This window comes from Ahaetulla prasina, chromosome 2 (genome assembly GCF_028640845.1).
Source record: "Ahaetulla prasina isolate Xishuangbanna chromosome 2, ASM2864084v1, whole genome shotgun sequence".
NCBI lineage: Eukaryota > Metazoa > Chordata > Lepidosauria > Squamata > Colubridae > Ahaetulla > Ahaetulla prasina.
Genome location: NC_080540.1, coordinates 229,089,368 through 229,105,506, shown reverse-complemented (window position 1 = coordinate 229,105,506; position 16,139 = coordinate 229,089,368). Strand labels below are relative to the sequence as shown.

The 16,139-nt window shown below is 40.5% G+C and overlaps 1 protein-coding gene across 5 annotated transcripts in view; it reads left to right on the top strand.

The window, feature by feature from the left end:
* The window catches only part of KANK1 (KN motif and ankyrin repeat domains 1), a 155,103-nt gene that overhangs the window by 107,326 nt on the left and 31,638 nt on the right, over positions 1 to 16,139 (top strand). The window contains exon 1 of one of the 5 annotated variants that reach the window (XM_058173129.1): positions 8,912 to 9,032. The exons of the other annotated variants lie outside the window; for them this stretch is intronic. The gene's annotated coding sequence lies outside the window, so the exon portion shown is untranslated. Of the gene's footprint in view, positions 1 to 8,911; positions 9,033 to 16,139 lie in introns of those variants that run through there. 5 annotated transcript variants of the gene reach the window in all.

The window sequence follows — 16,139 nt, the reverse complement described above, 5'->3', positions numbered from 1 at the left end:
TAGGGTAACAGCAGGCGGTCCCGTAAGTACCTGGGCCCTAAGCCATGGAGCGCTTTAAAGGTGGTAACCAAAATCTTAAAGCGCACCCGAAAGACCACAGGAAGCCAGTGCAAACTGCGCAGGATTGGTGTTACATGGGAGCAACGGGTTGCTCCCACTATTACCCGCACAGCTGCATTCTGGACTAGCTGCAGCCTCCGGGTGCACTTCAAGGGCAGCCCCATGTAGAGAGCATTGCAATAATCCAAACGGGAAGTGACAAGAGCATGAGTGACCGTGCATAAGGCATCCCGGTCAAGGAAGGGGCGCAACTGGCGAACCAAGCGTACTTGGTAAAAAGCCCTCTTGGAGATGGCCACCAAGTGATCGTCAAACAACAGGCCCATCCAAGAGGACGCCCAAGTTGCGCACCCTTTCCATTGGGGCCAATAACTCGCCCCCCACAGTCAGCCGCGGCTGCAGCTGACTGTACCAGGGTGCCGGCATCCACAGCCACTCCGTCTTGGAGGGATTGAGCTTGAGTCTGTTTCTCCCCATCCAGACCCGTACAGCTTCCAGACACCGGGATAGCACTTCGACAGCTTCGTTGGGGTGGTCCGGGGTGGAGAAGTACAGCTGCGTATCGTCAGCATACAGATGGTAACTCACCCCGAAACCACTAATGACCTCACCCAGCGGCTTCATGTAGATGTTGAATAGGAGGGGTGAGAGAATCGACCTCTGAGGCACCCCACAAGTAAGGCGCCTCGCGGTCGACCTCTGCCCCCCTGTCAACACCGTCTGCGACCGGTCGGAGAGATAGGAGGAGAACCACCGATAAACGGTGCCTCCCACTCCCAAGCTCTCCAACCGGTGCAGCAAGATACCATGGTCGATGGTATCAAAGGCCGCTGAGAGATCTAATAGGACCAGGGCAGAGGAGCAACCCCTGTCTCTGGCCCTCCAGAGGTCATCTACCAACGCGATCAAAGCTGTCTCCGTACTATGTCCGGACCGGAAGCCGGACTGGAACTGATCTAGATAGACAGCTTCATCCAGGTACCGGGGAAGCTGCCATGCAACCACACTCTCTACAACCTTCGCCACAAAGCGAAGGTTGGAGACTGGACGATAATTTCCCAAAATAGCTGGGTCCAGGGAAGGCTTCTTGAGGAGGGGTCTCACCACCGCCTCTTTCAAGGCAGCGGGGAAAACCCCCTCCAACAATGAAGCATTTATAATTCCCTGGAGCCAGCCTCGTGTCACTTCCTGAGTAGCCAGCACCAGCCAGGAAGGACACGGGTCCAGTAAACATGTGGTTGCATGCAACCTCCCCAGCAACCTGTCCACGTCCTCGAGAGCCACAGACTCAAACTCATCCCAAACAACCTCAACAAGACGTGTCTCCGTCATCCCACTTGGATCATTGCAATTTTGGTCTAAGCTATCCCGAAGCTGAACGATTTTATCATATAGATAACCGTTAAACTCCTCAGCACGTCCCTGCAAGGGGTCATCCCGCCCCTCCTGATGAAGGAGGGAGCAGGTCACCCGAAACAGGGCGGCCGGCAGTTATCTGCCGATGCAATGAGGGTGGAAACGTAGGAACGTTTCGCCTCCCTCATTGCCACTAGGTAGGTCTTAGTAAAAGATCTCACTAGTGTCCGATCAGCCTCGGAATGGCTAGACCTCCAAGTACTCTCTAGGCGTCTTCTCCGACGCTTCATCTCCCTCAGCTCCTCAGAGAACCAAGGAGCCAATTGAGATCTACGCCAGGTCAGAGGCCGCAAAGGCACGACACGGTCCAAAGCCCCAGTCGCGGCCCGTTCCCAGGCCGCAACTAGTTCTTCAGTCGTGCCGTGGGCAAGATCCTCAGGGAACGGCCCAAGCTCTGTCTGGAACCTCTCAGGGTCCATCAGGCGCCTGGGACGGAACCAATGTATTGTTCCCGTCTCCCTGCGATGGTGAGCGGCGGTCCGAAAGTCCAGGCAAAGGAGAAAATGATCCGACCATGACACCGGTTCCGTCACTAAATCTCCTAATTCCAGATCATTAATCCACTGTCCAGAGATATAAATCAGATCTAGTGTGCCTCCCCCCGTGTGTGTAGGGCCATCAGTTACTTGAATCAGGTCCATGGCCATCATGGAGGCCATGAACTCCTGAGCTACCGTCGATGACAAGCCGGCCGATGGCAAGTTGAAATCCCCCATGACTAAAAGTCTGGGAATCTCAACCGCCACCCCGGCAAGCACCTCTAGCAGCTCAGGCAGGGCTGTAGTCACGCAGCAAGGAGCCAGGTACGCGATCAACAAACCCATCTGATTCCTATGGCCCCACTTCACAAGGAGGGATTCACAACCAGCTATCTGGCACAGTGGACTCCCTTGGCTCTAGGCTTTCTTTAATCACAACCGCCACCCCCCCACCCCTACCTTGGGTCCTTGGCTGATGGAATGCACGGAAACCTGGAGGGCAGAGTTCAACCAGGGGTACACCCCCCTCTGTGCCCAACCAGGTCTCCGTAATGTCCATAAAGTCCGCGGACTCCCTCTGAATAAGATCACAAATCAAGGGAGCCTTATTAACCACGGACCGGGCATTGCACAACATCAGTCGAAGACCCAAGCTCTGAGGATCCTGACCATCCGGGGAACGAGTAAGGACTGAGGGGCCGGAGCACGTGATCGCTTTTAAACATCGAACACGTGCTCCCAGAGAACGATACGGCCCCTTGCCTCCGCCATATCTGCCTCTCCCACTTACCGTACTGATGGAATAACACTCTAAGCTCTGAATACCCCCCTCCCCCTGTCTTCGGACCAGATGAAGTAGTGCCGTGAGCAAACGCTGGGACTGGACATACCCTCCCCGACGGGCCACTCCCCCTACCCGTCACTCCCCTCCCCCCCTTTAAAAATCCCTTATTTAAAAACCTATTAAAAAACCCCCAAAGGTTCTTCTTCGATGCATGCCATCTCTCTGGGTCCCAAAACCCTTCATTGAGATAGGCCCTCGATAACGTAGAGGGCCATTTCTGCAAGGCGGGGGCACCTCGCAGGCGACAGAGTTCCAATGAAGAATATCTCATATCTCATATCTCATATCGGGCCCAAAAAGAGTTTGTCCAATGTCACTGATGATGGTACAGCACTGGTGATGTTACAGCAGTCATGTCATGTTAAGGGCCAAAAACGTGGAGCCCACAGATGATAAAGATGATAAGACAAGATAATAAAGCATGATAAAGATGGTAAAGCAGGATAACTGCTCTCAAGGAATCCTTGGGCACCATCACATCCGCAGGCCACCAAGGCGGAAATAGCCAGTCTGATAACCGTCTCAGCAGGTCCAGATGAAATCCTCCACTCCATGGGGCCCATAGGGATCCCAGCGGGATGCTGACATCCATTGCTTAAACCAATGTTAAGCCGGGATTCCTGAATTAAGTTGTTAGGGTCCAGTTCAAAACAACCCTCTGCATACTGCCAACACCGTCGCCACAAAAGGCCGGAAAAGCCAGAATAAACGCTGCCAGGGAAAGGGCTGGAGGACAGGCCGGACGATAGGCCGGGCATCACCACCCCACCCCATTGAAAACCGCCGCCATTTCCCTGCCCATCTCCGCCGACTCTGCTTTTCTCCTGGCCCGGAACTCGGTGACCGCGAACACCCTAAGGGCAAAACCCCATGCGGTCGCCGAGCAGATCACCAGCCAGCCAGGCAGTCGAGTCGACCAGACCATCCACAGCAGCACAGCAGTCCCAGCCGGCCATCAGGAAATCACCGCCGGAGAGGTAGGCCGGAGCCTCGCAGCCCCGCCCCAGCCGCCCCAGCCGCCCTTTCCGCCGACTCGGCTCCTGGCCCGACACTCAGCAACCACAAACTCCTCGAGGGCGAAAAACCCCTCGTGTGGTTGCCGAGTAGTTCACCCATCCGGCCAGGCAAAACCGAGTCGGTCAGGTCGCCCATAGCTGCTTCCAGGCTCAGGACATCTCACCAACGCCCGCTCCGAGATATCGTTAGGCGTCCATCTTGGACATGAGTAGAAGAAGAAATCTAATTTTTATTGGCCAAGTGTGATTGGACACACAAGGAATTGGTCTTGGTGCATATGCTCTCATTGTACATTACAGGAGGGTCATCAACCAGAGGGGGATTCAGCTGAAAGAGTTACAAGCAGGAAAGCTGTGTTCCCTAGCAACCAGGAGAGGCAGTTATTACTGGTCTCAGAAGACAGATGGGTAAAGCTAATTCCCTCAGTGCAAGGGCCCACCTTGAAGAGAGGAGAGCTAAAGAAAGGCACTTAGCAAGACTATTGGCCAGAAACAACCCCATCCTGCTAAAGGAACAAATGTGGGTCATGCCTCTCCTATATAAGGGGCCTCATAGGTCAGTCGGTGATGGGTCTCCACTGTGGTCCTCAGCGCTTTAGCCTGTCTGCTCAAGTAGTGACCCTTGATCCTTATACTACATTTGTTTGACCCAGTACCTCATTTAGGATTTGAACTCTCTCTTGCCTCTAATATAAGCTGGTTGAGTCTGTGTGGACTGGTATTTTGGGCATGAGGGACTATAATTGTTTATTCAAATGTTTTTGTCATTAGAATTCTGTTTAAAAAGCTTTTAGTAAAGATAACAAAACCTACTAAGTGTTATAAGGAAACTGAGCAAAGAGGTGACTGAGAGAAAGTGGGAGATATCCCCTCTTCATGAGAGAAAGGCCCAGGAAAAACAGTTAAAGACAACTGCTTGAGAAGCATTAAGGGATATTATCGTTAATGCTAAGGCCAATCTGCCCTTCTATTTATAAAAACTATTGTAAGGGATGAGTGGAGCACGTGGTGTAAGGGCAGCTGTCATGCTCACAACAATACTTGGTTTTTGTAATGTATATTATTGTTTGCAAGAAAATTAATGATAACTGCTTATAAATGGGAGCGGAAGGAAGGAAAGAAAGAAAGAAAGAAAGAAAGAAAGAAAGAAAGAAAGAAAGAAAGAAAGAAAGAAAGAAAGAAAGAAAGAGAAAGGTGAGATTTAAAAAAATGAGAGATTTGTTCTAGAAGGGATTCCAAAGATGGTCTGGAAACGATGTGAAGAGGAAGAAGCAAGTTTATGCTTTACAATCATGGTCAGTGATAAGAAGATTAAGAAATGTGATTCAGAGGGTTTAAAGTCAAATGTTACGCTTCAAAATCTGATTCTCTATCTATTGTACCTTGGTCTGTATTTGTCCTTAATAATGCATGTGAAGGCATTCTAGCCAAAAGAGCGAAAAATATGAACTTTGACATCTTTCTGCTTCATGAAATTTAATGAGATATGTACATTTGGAATTCCTAGTCACTGTAGGAGTTGTTGGAAAATTGTGTCCAATATTTGTACTGAGTTTGTTTTGCTTTCTCTTGGAGCCGATGAAAGAAAAACAAACTTTTTTTTGTGGAGAGGTAGTTTGGTGTTGGGATTAAAGACACCAGACTAGAAACTGGAAAATTATGAGTTCCAGTTCTGCAACCAGTTGGGTGATTTTAGGTCAGTTATTACTTCTCATTGCTAAGAAGGAGGCACTGGCAACCCACTTCTGAAAATGTTGCCAAGAAAACTTCAGGGATTTATCCAGTGGTGGGTTTCAAAAATTTTTACTACTGGTTCTGTGGGTGTGGTTTGGTGGGCATGGCTGGAGAAGGAAGTGGGGATGCATGGTTTTTGCTTTCCTGGCTCCATTCTGTTGTGCTCTATTGGTTATTTGCTGTGTGCTGCCCCCAAGACTACTTTGCATTTCAATTTTTATCAGCAATCTCACCCTCTGCTTTGCAAATCATCATCATCATCCAGTACTGGCTCTAGAGGGGGGGAAATGATGGTGGTACTTGCTCTGTGCATTTTACCTTTTAAACTCTAAATAGGTTTTGAGGAGAAAGTACAGCGCTCTTCAAACATTTTAAAGGTCTCTTAAATTGTGAATGGAATGGAGATTGTTAGATGAGGCAGTTTTTAAACTAACTCATGGGTTCCCCAGAGTCCTCACTCAGCCTATGCCAAGAACCAGAATCTCCCACCAGGCGGGCAGATTTGCATGTTCTATGTATGAAAGCTAGAACCCAACATTTCCTTGTCTGTGGTAGCAACACATAGCACTACGCGGCATCTTGAGGAACTAATAATCATTGAAGTGTCCCTTTACCTAGGCTTGGAAAACTCAGTCCTGCATTTAAAAGTTGGGGGAAAAGGTTGTTCAGTTAACTCTCCATAAGATAGTCACCCCATGAGTAGTAGAGACAGGCAGCTCTCTCCCCTGAGCAAGGAACAGAATAACTTGAGAAGTGTTAGGCCCCAGAGAACAGAATATGACACAGGTCTTGGTAGCGAGAGAGAGCTCTCTATATTTCTGGCTGTCTTTTTATTAATAGCCTCTCCTGCTGGCACAAATGAAAATGTACCTGTGCATACTTCCTGTTATCTATGCTGTGCTGATATGGTGTTTCACTGACCTTTTGACATCTAATGGAGCCAAGCAACAAGTTTACTGTGACTGCATACATGAACTCTATTTGAACATCGTTCTGTCATTTGGACAAAGCCTATTTGCATTTTAGGTTTTTTTTTTAGTGTATATAAAACTACAGGTCCACCTTGGGATCAGCAATTATTATGTTTATGTGAGAGAGCAATACCAACCTCCCTTCTGCTCTTGTGTGCAAATCATGCAAAGGTGGTTTGTTTTTCAGTCAATCATCTGCACAACAACCCACCATAATACGTAGCAATGAGAACAGAGTTATCTCTGCATAGTTTTGGGGATGTTGTTCAAAGGTGGGAGGGGATGTGTCTTCCATGTGGTCTCTTATACCAAGAAAGCTGTATTGGCATCCCCAACCAAATATCCTTATTAAATAAGGGTGTCTATACTCTATAAGCAGACATTTGTTATCCACCCTTTGGATACCAGTTCCTTTATGCAACAGACAGCAAACTAGTTTAATGGACTAGATAGGAAAAAATGGAAAAATCAATAATTTTCTATGAATTTACCATACCTGTTTATAACCTGGGAGTTATCCTATATGAGAGAGAAAATAGAAATATTTTTGGAGGGGAAATAATTATGATTTGATTTTGTTGGTTCTTGCAGTACTTCTCAAAAGCATAATTAATTGAATATGGTGTCCTTTGCAAACAGTATTAAGACAATATTTTTCAAACCAAAGCTGTTAAAAACATGCTGCCAGATTGTGGGGCAGAACATTTCTTGAAATTCCTAGACTTTGAACTCTGCTATAAGAGCAAACCTAAATTGTCAATTATTTACTAATCTAAAATGGGTGGATTAGTTTTGTTTCTATCTGCCTTATTAACAGTTTTCAATAACTGCTGCCTTATGAACACAGGCTATATGGCTTTAGGTATATAATTATAAATGTAACAGAATTTATTTTTTATAATAATGTTATTAAAATTACACTTAAAAAACATAAAAACTAATGCAAACTTAAAAAGAATAAAAAAGTGCAGAACAGAAAAAACAGAAAAGTAAAAAATATAATACAGTGAAGAAGAAAAGAAATATATAAAAAAGTGACTTCCCATCTTCCTCACAAGTATAAACAATTTTAATAGTTTATCACCTCTTCTTAAAATACAACAAATGATGTCTTCTTTCCTTACCCATCTCTTAGCTATAAACAAATCCTTAAAGCCTCGTTGCTCAGTCCTGATCAGTAAAAATTCATTAAAGATGTTGAGAGGCAGTTTGGTGTATTAATTGTTGGCCAAGAAACCAGGAGACTTTGTGAGTTCTAGTCTTGGCTTAGACATGAAAGCCAGATGGGTGACCTTGAGCCAATCATTGTCTCTCAGCCCACCTCACTTCGCAGGACTGAAGTTGGGGGGAAAATAAGTATTATATATATTCACTACTTTGAGTTATTTATCAAAAATAATAAAGGCAGGTTAGAAAATTATTAGGAAAAGAAGTATGCAATCCACTGTCCTTTTGAAGGCACAGGTCCAATTTTGAGCAAAAAGTTGGCTGCACATGTTCTCAACTTGTCAGTCTACTGTCTGGCAATTTCCTTACAAGAAGCGGCTGCCTGGAGCACTTGTAGGTGATTTCAAAATGAGATGAGCAGCAAATAAAGTTAGTAAAAATAACAATAAATAATAATAATAATCTCAAGTCCTCTTTTTGTCCAGAGATGAATTACAAATCTATTCACCAGCTGGAGTCTTAGGTCACCATTTCTTTCCCTGAAGTCATAAATGTAATGTAGCAGTTTTTAGGAGATAAAAATGCACGTAGTTAGGGTTTATTGTTGATGACCTTATTAAGGCCCGTCTTTTATTTCCAGTCAAATTTTTTTGTCTTATAAAATGTGTTTGCCATGCTTTTAGCCACATCCCTTTAGCCACATCCTTAAGGAAGTCTTTTTGTCAAGTATTTATTTTTAGCTTTTAAATTATAAGCCAGGCTGGGCAAATACGAGCAAAATACAGACTGCCTGTGGTATAGAAAACCAAAAGTATTCAAATGCTGTACATAACATGATCACAAGAGAGATAGTTATTCTGAGCAGCATGTTTCAGTACCGCCTTTTTTGCCCTTGTTGGGAGGTTGGGCCAAGTGGGTAAGGAATGAGGCCAATCGAGGGGGGGGGGCGGAATTCATTCTTATCCAGGTCTGGGGCACCTTCTTTCATTCTTATCCAATTTTGCTTGTTTCATATAATCAGAAAAGTTAACTTTTTATGACTTACGCAGTGTGCATTCTGCCATATTACATTTTCTCCAGAAATCTGTACCTTCTGAATTATAATCATCAAATATTTGCATGTTGAAACATGTGAAGAAGAAAAAATGGATTGGAACTCCATTAGCTAAGCCTGGGCAGGAGGAGAGAATTTTGTCAGGAAATTCCAAATGAGTATAAATAAATTCTCGGCAGCAAGTCCTGGGCAATTTGCCTGCTTATGTGTCAGGAGTACATATTCTGTTTAAGGCTCCAGACCCAAGTTCCTGCAAAGAAAACATTGCAATATTCCCTTCTTCCCAGAATGGTGAGTAAAGCAAACAGATAGGAGGGGGATGTGATGCTAGATTTAGATAAGTTTTTGTTTATAGCTTGCTTTCACGTTTAAAATACAAAAAGAAAAGGAGAAGTTCATACCCATATTGACTAGCTAGGCTTCTCTCTGTGATTTCTTAACATAAAGATAGCACTGTTTTCTCATACAAAGTAAAACTTTGTTAGTCCAAAGAAAAATGCCTATTTATAACTAACTTCAGCTTTAGCCAAACTCATCCGTTGGTTTTAACCAGTTTCTTTCTTAATTCACACAGTTTTTGTATGGTTGAATATGTGTTACATTAGTGCATTTCATTCTAGTAGGGTTTTAAAAAAATATATACAGAAGTGTGAGTGGCATTTATACTTAGTTATAGCAAGGTTTGCCACTGAAGATCTAAAGAATTTGTCTTTTTGTATGCTGGAATGCAGACATAGGGATAGAAATATTTCCATTCCAAAGTATTGACGTTTACACCTTTAAATATGTTCCCCCCCTATAAATATTAACATTAACTGATTTCTTTAAGCATAGAAGAATTCATTGAATTAATTTTCTTCATATTTTTCCTATTTGAGGTAAGCTTTTTTGGTATTTGGCCTTTGTCTGGAAAATAGCTAATTATCTTTATAAATTGCTGCTCATTTGATTGATGTAATGAAATGTGCACTCTTTCTGTTATATATTTACCTTGTATCATTTCTTCCACTTTTACATATATCTTCTCAGTGCAAAATTGAAGGCTAGGATTCCAGCCACAATATCTTTAGAGTTTAGAGGTTATTTAAGTATATCAGAGAGAAATTCTTGTAATTTTATGAAAGAGCATTCAACTGCCATGGCTCTATTAGTTATTTGTTTCCTTGAGGAAATGCTTGAATTAACTTTTTAAGCACTGCTTGAATGCTTGAATTAACTTAACTACTTGAATGCTTGAATTAACTTTTTAAGCATGTGTGTTATGCAGGTCTCTACCAATAATATGTCAGAATGTTCTGTGTTGTTGATTGGACAAGACATTTTCACTCATTAATCACTGTATAGTTAATATAAATGTGTATTAAAATAGGTTGGGGGTGGGTGTTGGATAAGCCTGAATACTAGAAAAACTATAAAATGGTACTGGGTTGGCAGATCTCATATCTTCATTAACAGAATTTTGAAAACATTGTAGGTTGTCTTTGTGGTAATTCCCACTGAGATTAATGTTTATGCTTATACAATTGTTATCTCAGCCAATTTCTCAGATGTTTTGACTACTCTTCAGTTTTTTGCTTCTTTCTTCATAAAATTTTTTAGAACAAAAAAAGCCTTAAAACATAGCTTTTCTAAAGTAGCCTCCCACCTACTTTTTAGTAGCAACATAAACATCTGTATTGACTTAATGTGTGATCTTTTCTGTTTAATTCTTCAGCATGGAAAAAGGATGGAAGGAAATGAACAGAATATACAGTTCAAATATATTATAAAACTTAGAAAATCCTGGTCTATTTTTAAGCTCAGAATTAAACCTTGAGTACATGGAATAATGCTTACCATTTTTTCTATTACATTAACAAAGAGCTATTTTAAAAGTAAAAGATGTATATAGAACTGTAACTGTGTGGTCCTGTATTTTCATCACAAAAGAGTCATCCTTTTTGTTTTAAGTTTATTTATCATAAATTTTATGAAAAGAAATACAAAAAAGGAAAAAGAAAACTAACTGACTTAGCAAAAAGATCAAGGGCAGAGACTATCTTTATATCACATATTCTTTTAATATCAAACAAATTTCTAAATCTACATTAAAAATAATATTATTTAACACTACAAATATATCACAAAGTTTGTGCCAAAGAAGAACATAATAAAAGTCATTTTTATTAGTAGATAAAAATGCCTTCTCAATAGCAAGTTAATATCTCTTGAATCCAGCCCTTAATATCTGGAATATTACTATTTTTCCAATTTCTTATACTACTACTCTTAGTAGAACCTGATATAACCATAATTTCTGAAAAATAGTCAGATTCCAACTCCTCTTTTTTCTTATGCCCAGTAAATCTGTAAATTTCTATATAATAACTTCTATTTTTTTTTGTACAAAATTCAAAAATTATATTCACATCTTTAAACCATATTTCTCCACACACAGCCATCTCAAGAGATGTATGAATATTAAACATGACAATAATGAAGGCAAGCCCATATGTGTAAGCCTTCTATTTATCATTTTACACTTCTAGCTTGATAAAGTTGACAATCCACCTTTTCTAAATATTCTCAAAGTTATCCAACAAACCTAAAATCTTTTGTTGAAATAATCTTATCTAAATTTCATAAGAACCATACTTGTTCTTCCAGACCATTGATTTGTTAATATGAGGTGTTTTAATTATTTAAAAACTACTGTAAATATGTAATATATCTATTTTTTTAAAAAAAACTCTTTAATTGCCTTTACAACAATTATTTAAAAATTGCAGATTTAGGATAGCTGAAAGTGTATTGTAATGCTACTTAAGCACATGGGCCAAATTTTGTAATCAAAATATTGTTTTTTATTTAATTGCATGGTTTGTATTCTTCATTCATAGACGCTGGACGGTTCATAGCAGTCAATATAAAACTAGCATTAAACATACAAATTATCAACATAAATATCATGAACATAATATCATCAAAAATAAATCAATTCCCAGGTGCTGCATTATACTAATTCATGCTCCAAAATCTTGGAATAGCCTTTGACTTTTTCTAAAATGGTGTCAGGAAGAGGCCATTTCAATCTTCTAAGAGAGATACTCATTAGGATTTGTAAGCATCTATTTGCTTTGTTAATATTGCACTAGTCACCAATAGATTTCTCGGTTCACTTCCAAATGTTTCTCTTCAAACCTTATGATGTCACCTTTCTCCAGGATACATCAGGCCATGCCTTACCTGTACTGAATCTGCCCATGTGGTAAGAACATGCCCCATGAGTTCAGGGTGAATATGTACTATGGCTGCCCTTTTCTCTTGTAGCCCTCACGCCCTAAATTTTCTTTCTGGAGGTTTATACAGTCACTTCCTCCACAAAATAAACTTATTCTATTAGGCTTTTTTTTGTTTTTGTTTACATTTATATCCCGCCCTTCTCCGGAGACTCAGGGCGGCTTACAGTGTGTAAGGCAATAGTCTCATTCTATTTGTATATTTACAAAATCAACTTATTGCCCCCCCAACAATCTGAGTCCTCATTTTACCTACCTTATAAAGGATGGAAGGCTGAGTCAACCTTGGACCTGGTGGGACTAGAATCTGCAGTAATTGCAGGCAGCTGTGTTTTAATAACAGGCTTCTAACAGCCTGAGCCACACCGCGGCCCTACTGGGTTGCCTAGTGGCAGCCTTTTTGCCTGAGTTATGCCTTTATGTCTTTTTTCTTTTATGCATTGCTCTGTTATATAATGCTGAGAGTCAGAAGATTGGGCTGAAATGCAAAGACCGTACATTACTTATAAACAATTCAGTATGTATACTACTATAAAAGAATATTTTTTTTCTTGGGATAACAGTTCTTGAACTAATGATGCCAAGATATTTAAAATAATGTAAACACTAAATAGACCTGCAGTTTTATGTATTTCAATATGTAAAAACATTGGTGGCTATGGAAAATAGATGAGGTTTACTCCATTTAATTAATCTGATTATTGTACAGAATTGAATTTAGGACTGTCCAGTAAAGGATCTAAAACATACATCCAAGAAAAGCATCTAGATGGTCGTCATAGGGGCATAACAATTAATAAATGCAACATGATTGTTAATCACTACGGTATTAGAAACTGCTCTTCTGGATCACGTATTTCTAGTTCCACTACAAATGTTGTAGATTTGTTAAACTTAGTATACACCAGAAGATTTTGAATTCCTACAAATACATACTTGACTATTCCATCTTGGTAAAAAAATATTTGACTTGGGAGGGAAACCAATTCATAAATTTAAGTCACTATATCACCATCCAGAAGTATCAAACTCAAGGCCCATGGACCAGATGTGGCCCGCAAGGTACTTAAATCTGGCCTGCTGGACTGGCCTGGAGATAGGAAAGGACCGCCTGCGGTGCCTCTGGCAGCCAAAACGGGGCATTTTTGGCTTGGACGGCCTCCTACAGCACTCTGCTGGCCAAAACATCCCCCCACACCCTGTTTTGGCCAGTAAAATGCTTCAGGAGGCCGTCCAGGCCAAAATGCCCCTTTCTGGCTGGCAGAGTGCTGCTACAGGAGGTGTCTGTCCCGTCTCCTTCCTGCCCCCTCCCCCCGGCTGGCCCGCCAAAGAGAACTACTATGCTGATCCATCCCTCAAAGATACCCCTGGTGTAGACAATACATTTTGGGACCCTGAAAGACATAATCCTGTATCCAATTACCTATAAATTCCAATTGAACAAAATATGTTGCTTCTGAATAGGTAAGGTAGTTTCATTCAAGCTAAGTTCTATTGCTAGTGATTTTATGGACACATTCATGTAGTTTTCATGTCAGCAATACATAAGTGCCTCTTGTTACTGTTCCAGACTACCGCACTTCCTAAAATAGCACATAATCCTGATCTTTTCTGGTGATGTCTCAACCAAGATTCTACAAGTACTAGTATGAGCAATAGTGCTTATGCCAAATAAGTTATTTGTTAATTATGCTTGAGAAGTATTTTCAACTAATACTATTTCTAGTAAAAAGCCTAGAGCTTCTGGGAAGTTGCCAATGGTTATCAAGCCAAATATTAACTATACTGAATAATTTTACAGAGATTTAGCTCCTGCCAAAAAAATAAAATAAAAATGATGTCCCATTTAATTTTATCATGTCATGCAGCAAAAGTCTATAGAAGTTGTTTGTGACTTGTGACACAGATAAGCAATTTGAGTTTCATCAGTAAACCTTTTTTATTTGAGAAAGGGAGAAATGAGTAAGCAGGAAGTATTTATAAAAAAAAGTCTTCATGCAAGTAAAACAAAACTCTTTAAAAGCAAATTATTTTGCCTAGCCATTACATTTCTAATGAATTAAGAGAAGTTAATTAATTAGAGTAATGTTAACATAAACAAATGAAATGAAGTTTTAGCACTTGAATTGTTTGATTCAGTAAAAATGACTCTGTGCAATTTTGTAAGAAAAGCAATATAGTTCATCCTGATATTAATTCATTAAACTATGACACAGAGCAAAATATGAGATATTTAAGATAAACAAAACATATATAATCCAAAATATATTATTACTGCAACAAGTTTGACAATATGATTATCATAACAGGAAATGCACATTCCTAGAGTTTTTCAATAATTTGAGTACTTTAATTCACTGGATTTATGTCGAGTTTGCTGAATAATTTTCTTGCTTTTTATGAATTTTTAACAGAAGTGAATTCATATTTTACTGCTATGGGATACATTTCTATTGCTTGAGAATTTAAGATGAATAATGAAATTAAGGTAAAGATTCCCTCATGGCGAGTTTTCCTGGTGATTAAGGTGCCTCCTCAAAAAACATAAATTGTGATTTTGAATGTAAAAGAAGAGATACAGTATTATAAAATTCATGGGTTATAGTACTAACTACACTGACTTAGTTTAATTTTGCATGTAGAGGTTTTCCCACATAACAAGCTGGAGAAATGTCACTTGAAACATAGATAAGTATTTGGGAGTTTTCTTTCAGGAACAACTTCATTGTTTTTAAATTTGGTTCTCTAAGAATGGCAAATGGTGTTTTGAACCACTTATTAAAGGCTTGCATAGAGAAAGGGTCTAAGGTCATATTTATTAAATGAAAATGTGATTTGGTGAGGCACAGAGTGTGCTTGTCTTTGATCCTCTGAGCCTTCCCTAGGTTGGGTGATAAAATCCTCAGAAGAAGGTAAATGGCTAAGCCAAGTATAACCTTTATTATTTGCATTTTTTTCATTAACCAGTTGGCTAGTCCATTGTTCAGACATCATAATGAATGATATAAAGTCTCCTGCTTGAGCAGGGGGTTGGACTAGAAGACCTCCAAGGTCCCTTCCTACATTGTTATTCTGCGTCCTCATGTTCTAAATGCTTGCGTGGTTGCCTTAAAATTTTCAGGCAGTAACTCTTTTCAGGACAAATCAAAATGGGTCATCCTTAACATTACAATTTTTAATTTAAAAAAATCATTAAAGCTATAGGACTGTGATTTTTTTAAGGTGGCTGATCCATTAAAAAAAACTAACTATGTACCAAAAAGGAATGGAAAAAGGAAATATGGGGGGAGAGGAGGGCCTTCCCTAGTGCAGAAAATAATATAAAATCATTGGTGGATGCTTAGCCTATGAAAGTTCGTGATCTGTTTATTTATACTCATGCTGGAAACATTTTTCCCTTTATGGGATGAAGAATGAGCAAGTTGAGAGATAGGGATTTTGCAAGCAAAGAGTTTCTGTGACGTATGGAACTATGATTGCAGGAAATATTCCAAAGCCTGGTAGACTTTGGACAGAAGTATGTGCAGACTCAAAAAAAGAAATGGAAAGGTAGTATTAATTAAATGAAAATTCTGCCGTTAGTGCTTACAGGCTTTTATTGTGTGTCTAGGCTGGGGAATGGGGCGGAGGGGGTGAGGAGCAGCTCGTACTGCACACATAGGCATAAATGCTCTTTTTGAAGGTGCACTGTAGATGGATTGTAATTTAATTTGAAATGCTTTGCTGAAACATGTGTCTCCTGTGACGGCAGGAAGCTATCCTGTCCTGACATTTGAGCTGGCAGTTTCTGTTTCAGCGGAGATATTTTCGACTGTCTTGTAAATGATGTGCATGCTATAAGAATATGAACGAGGTAACGTGAACAATCCTACATGAAACTGTTCCTAAACAGAGAGTCAGTGTTTGTATTGTTTTGCTTTTATATTTGAGTACATTGAGTTAAATTTCTCTTTTGGCTGTTTACCATTTATAAATTCAGGAATGATGTGTGTGTGTGTGTGTGTGTGTGTGTGTGTGTGTGTGAATACAGTTTGCCACAGAACACAGGTCCATCTCACCTTTCATTATAGAACAATGCAGAACTATCAGATACTAATTATAAGCAGTGATATTTTTAAAT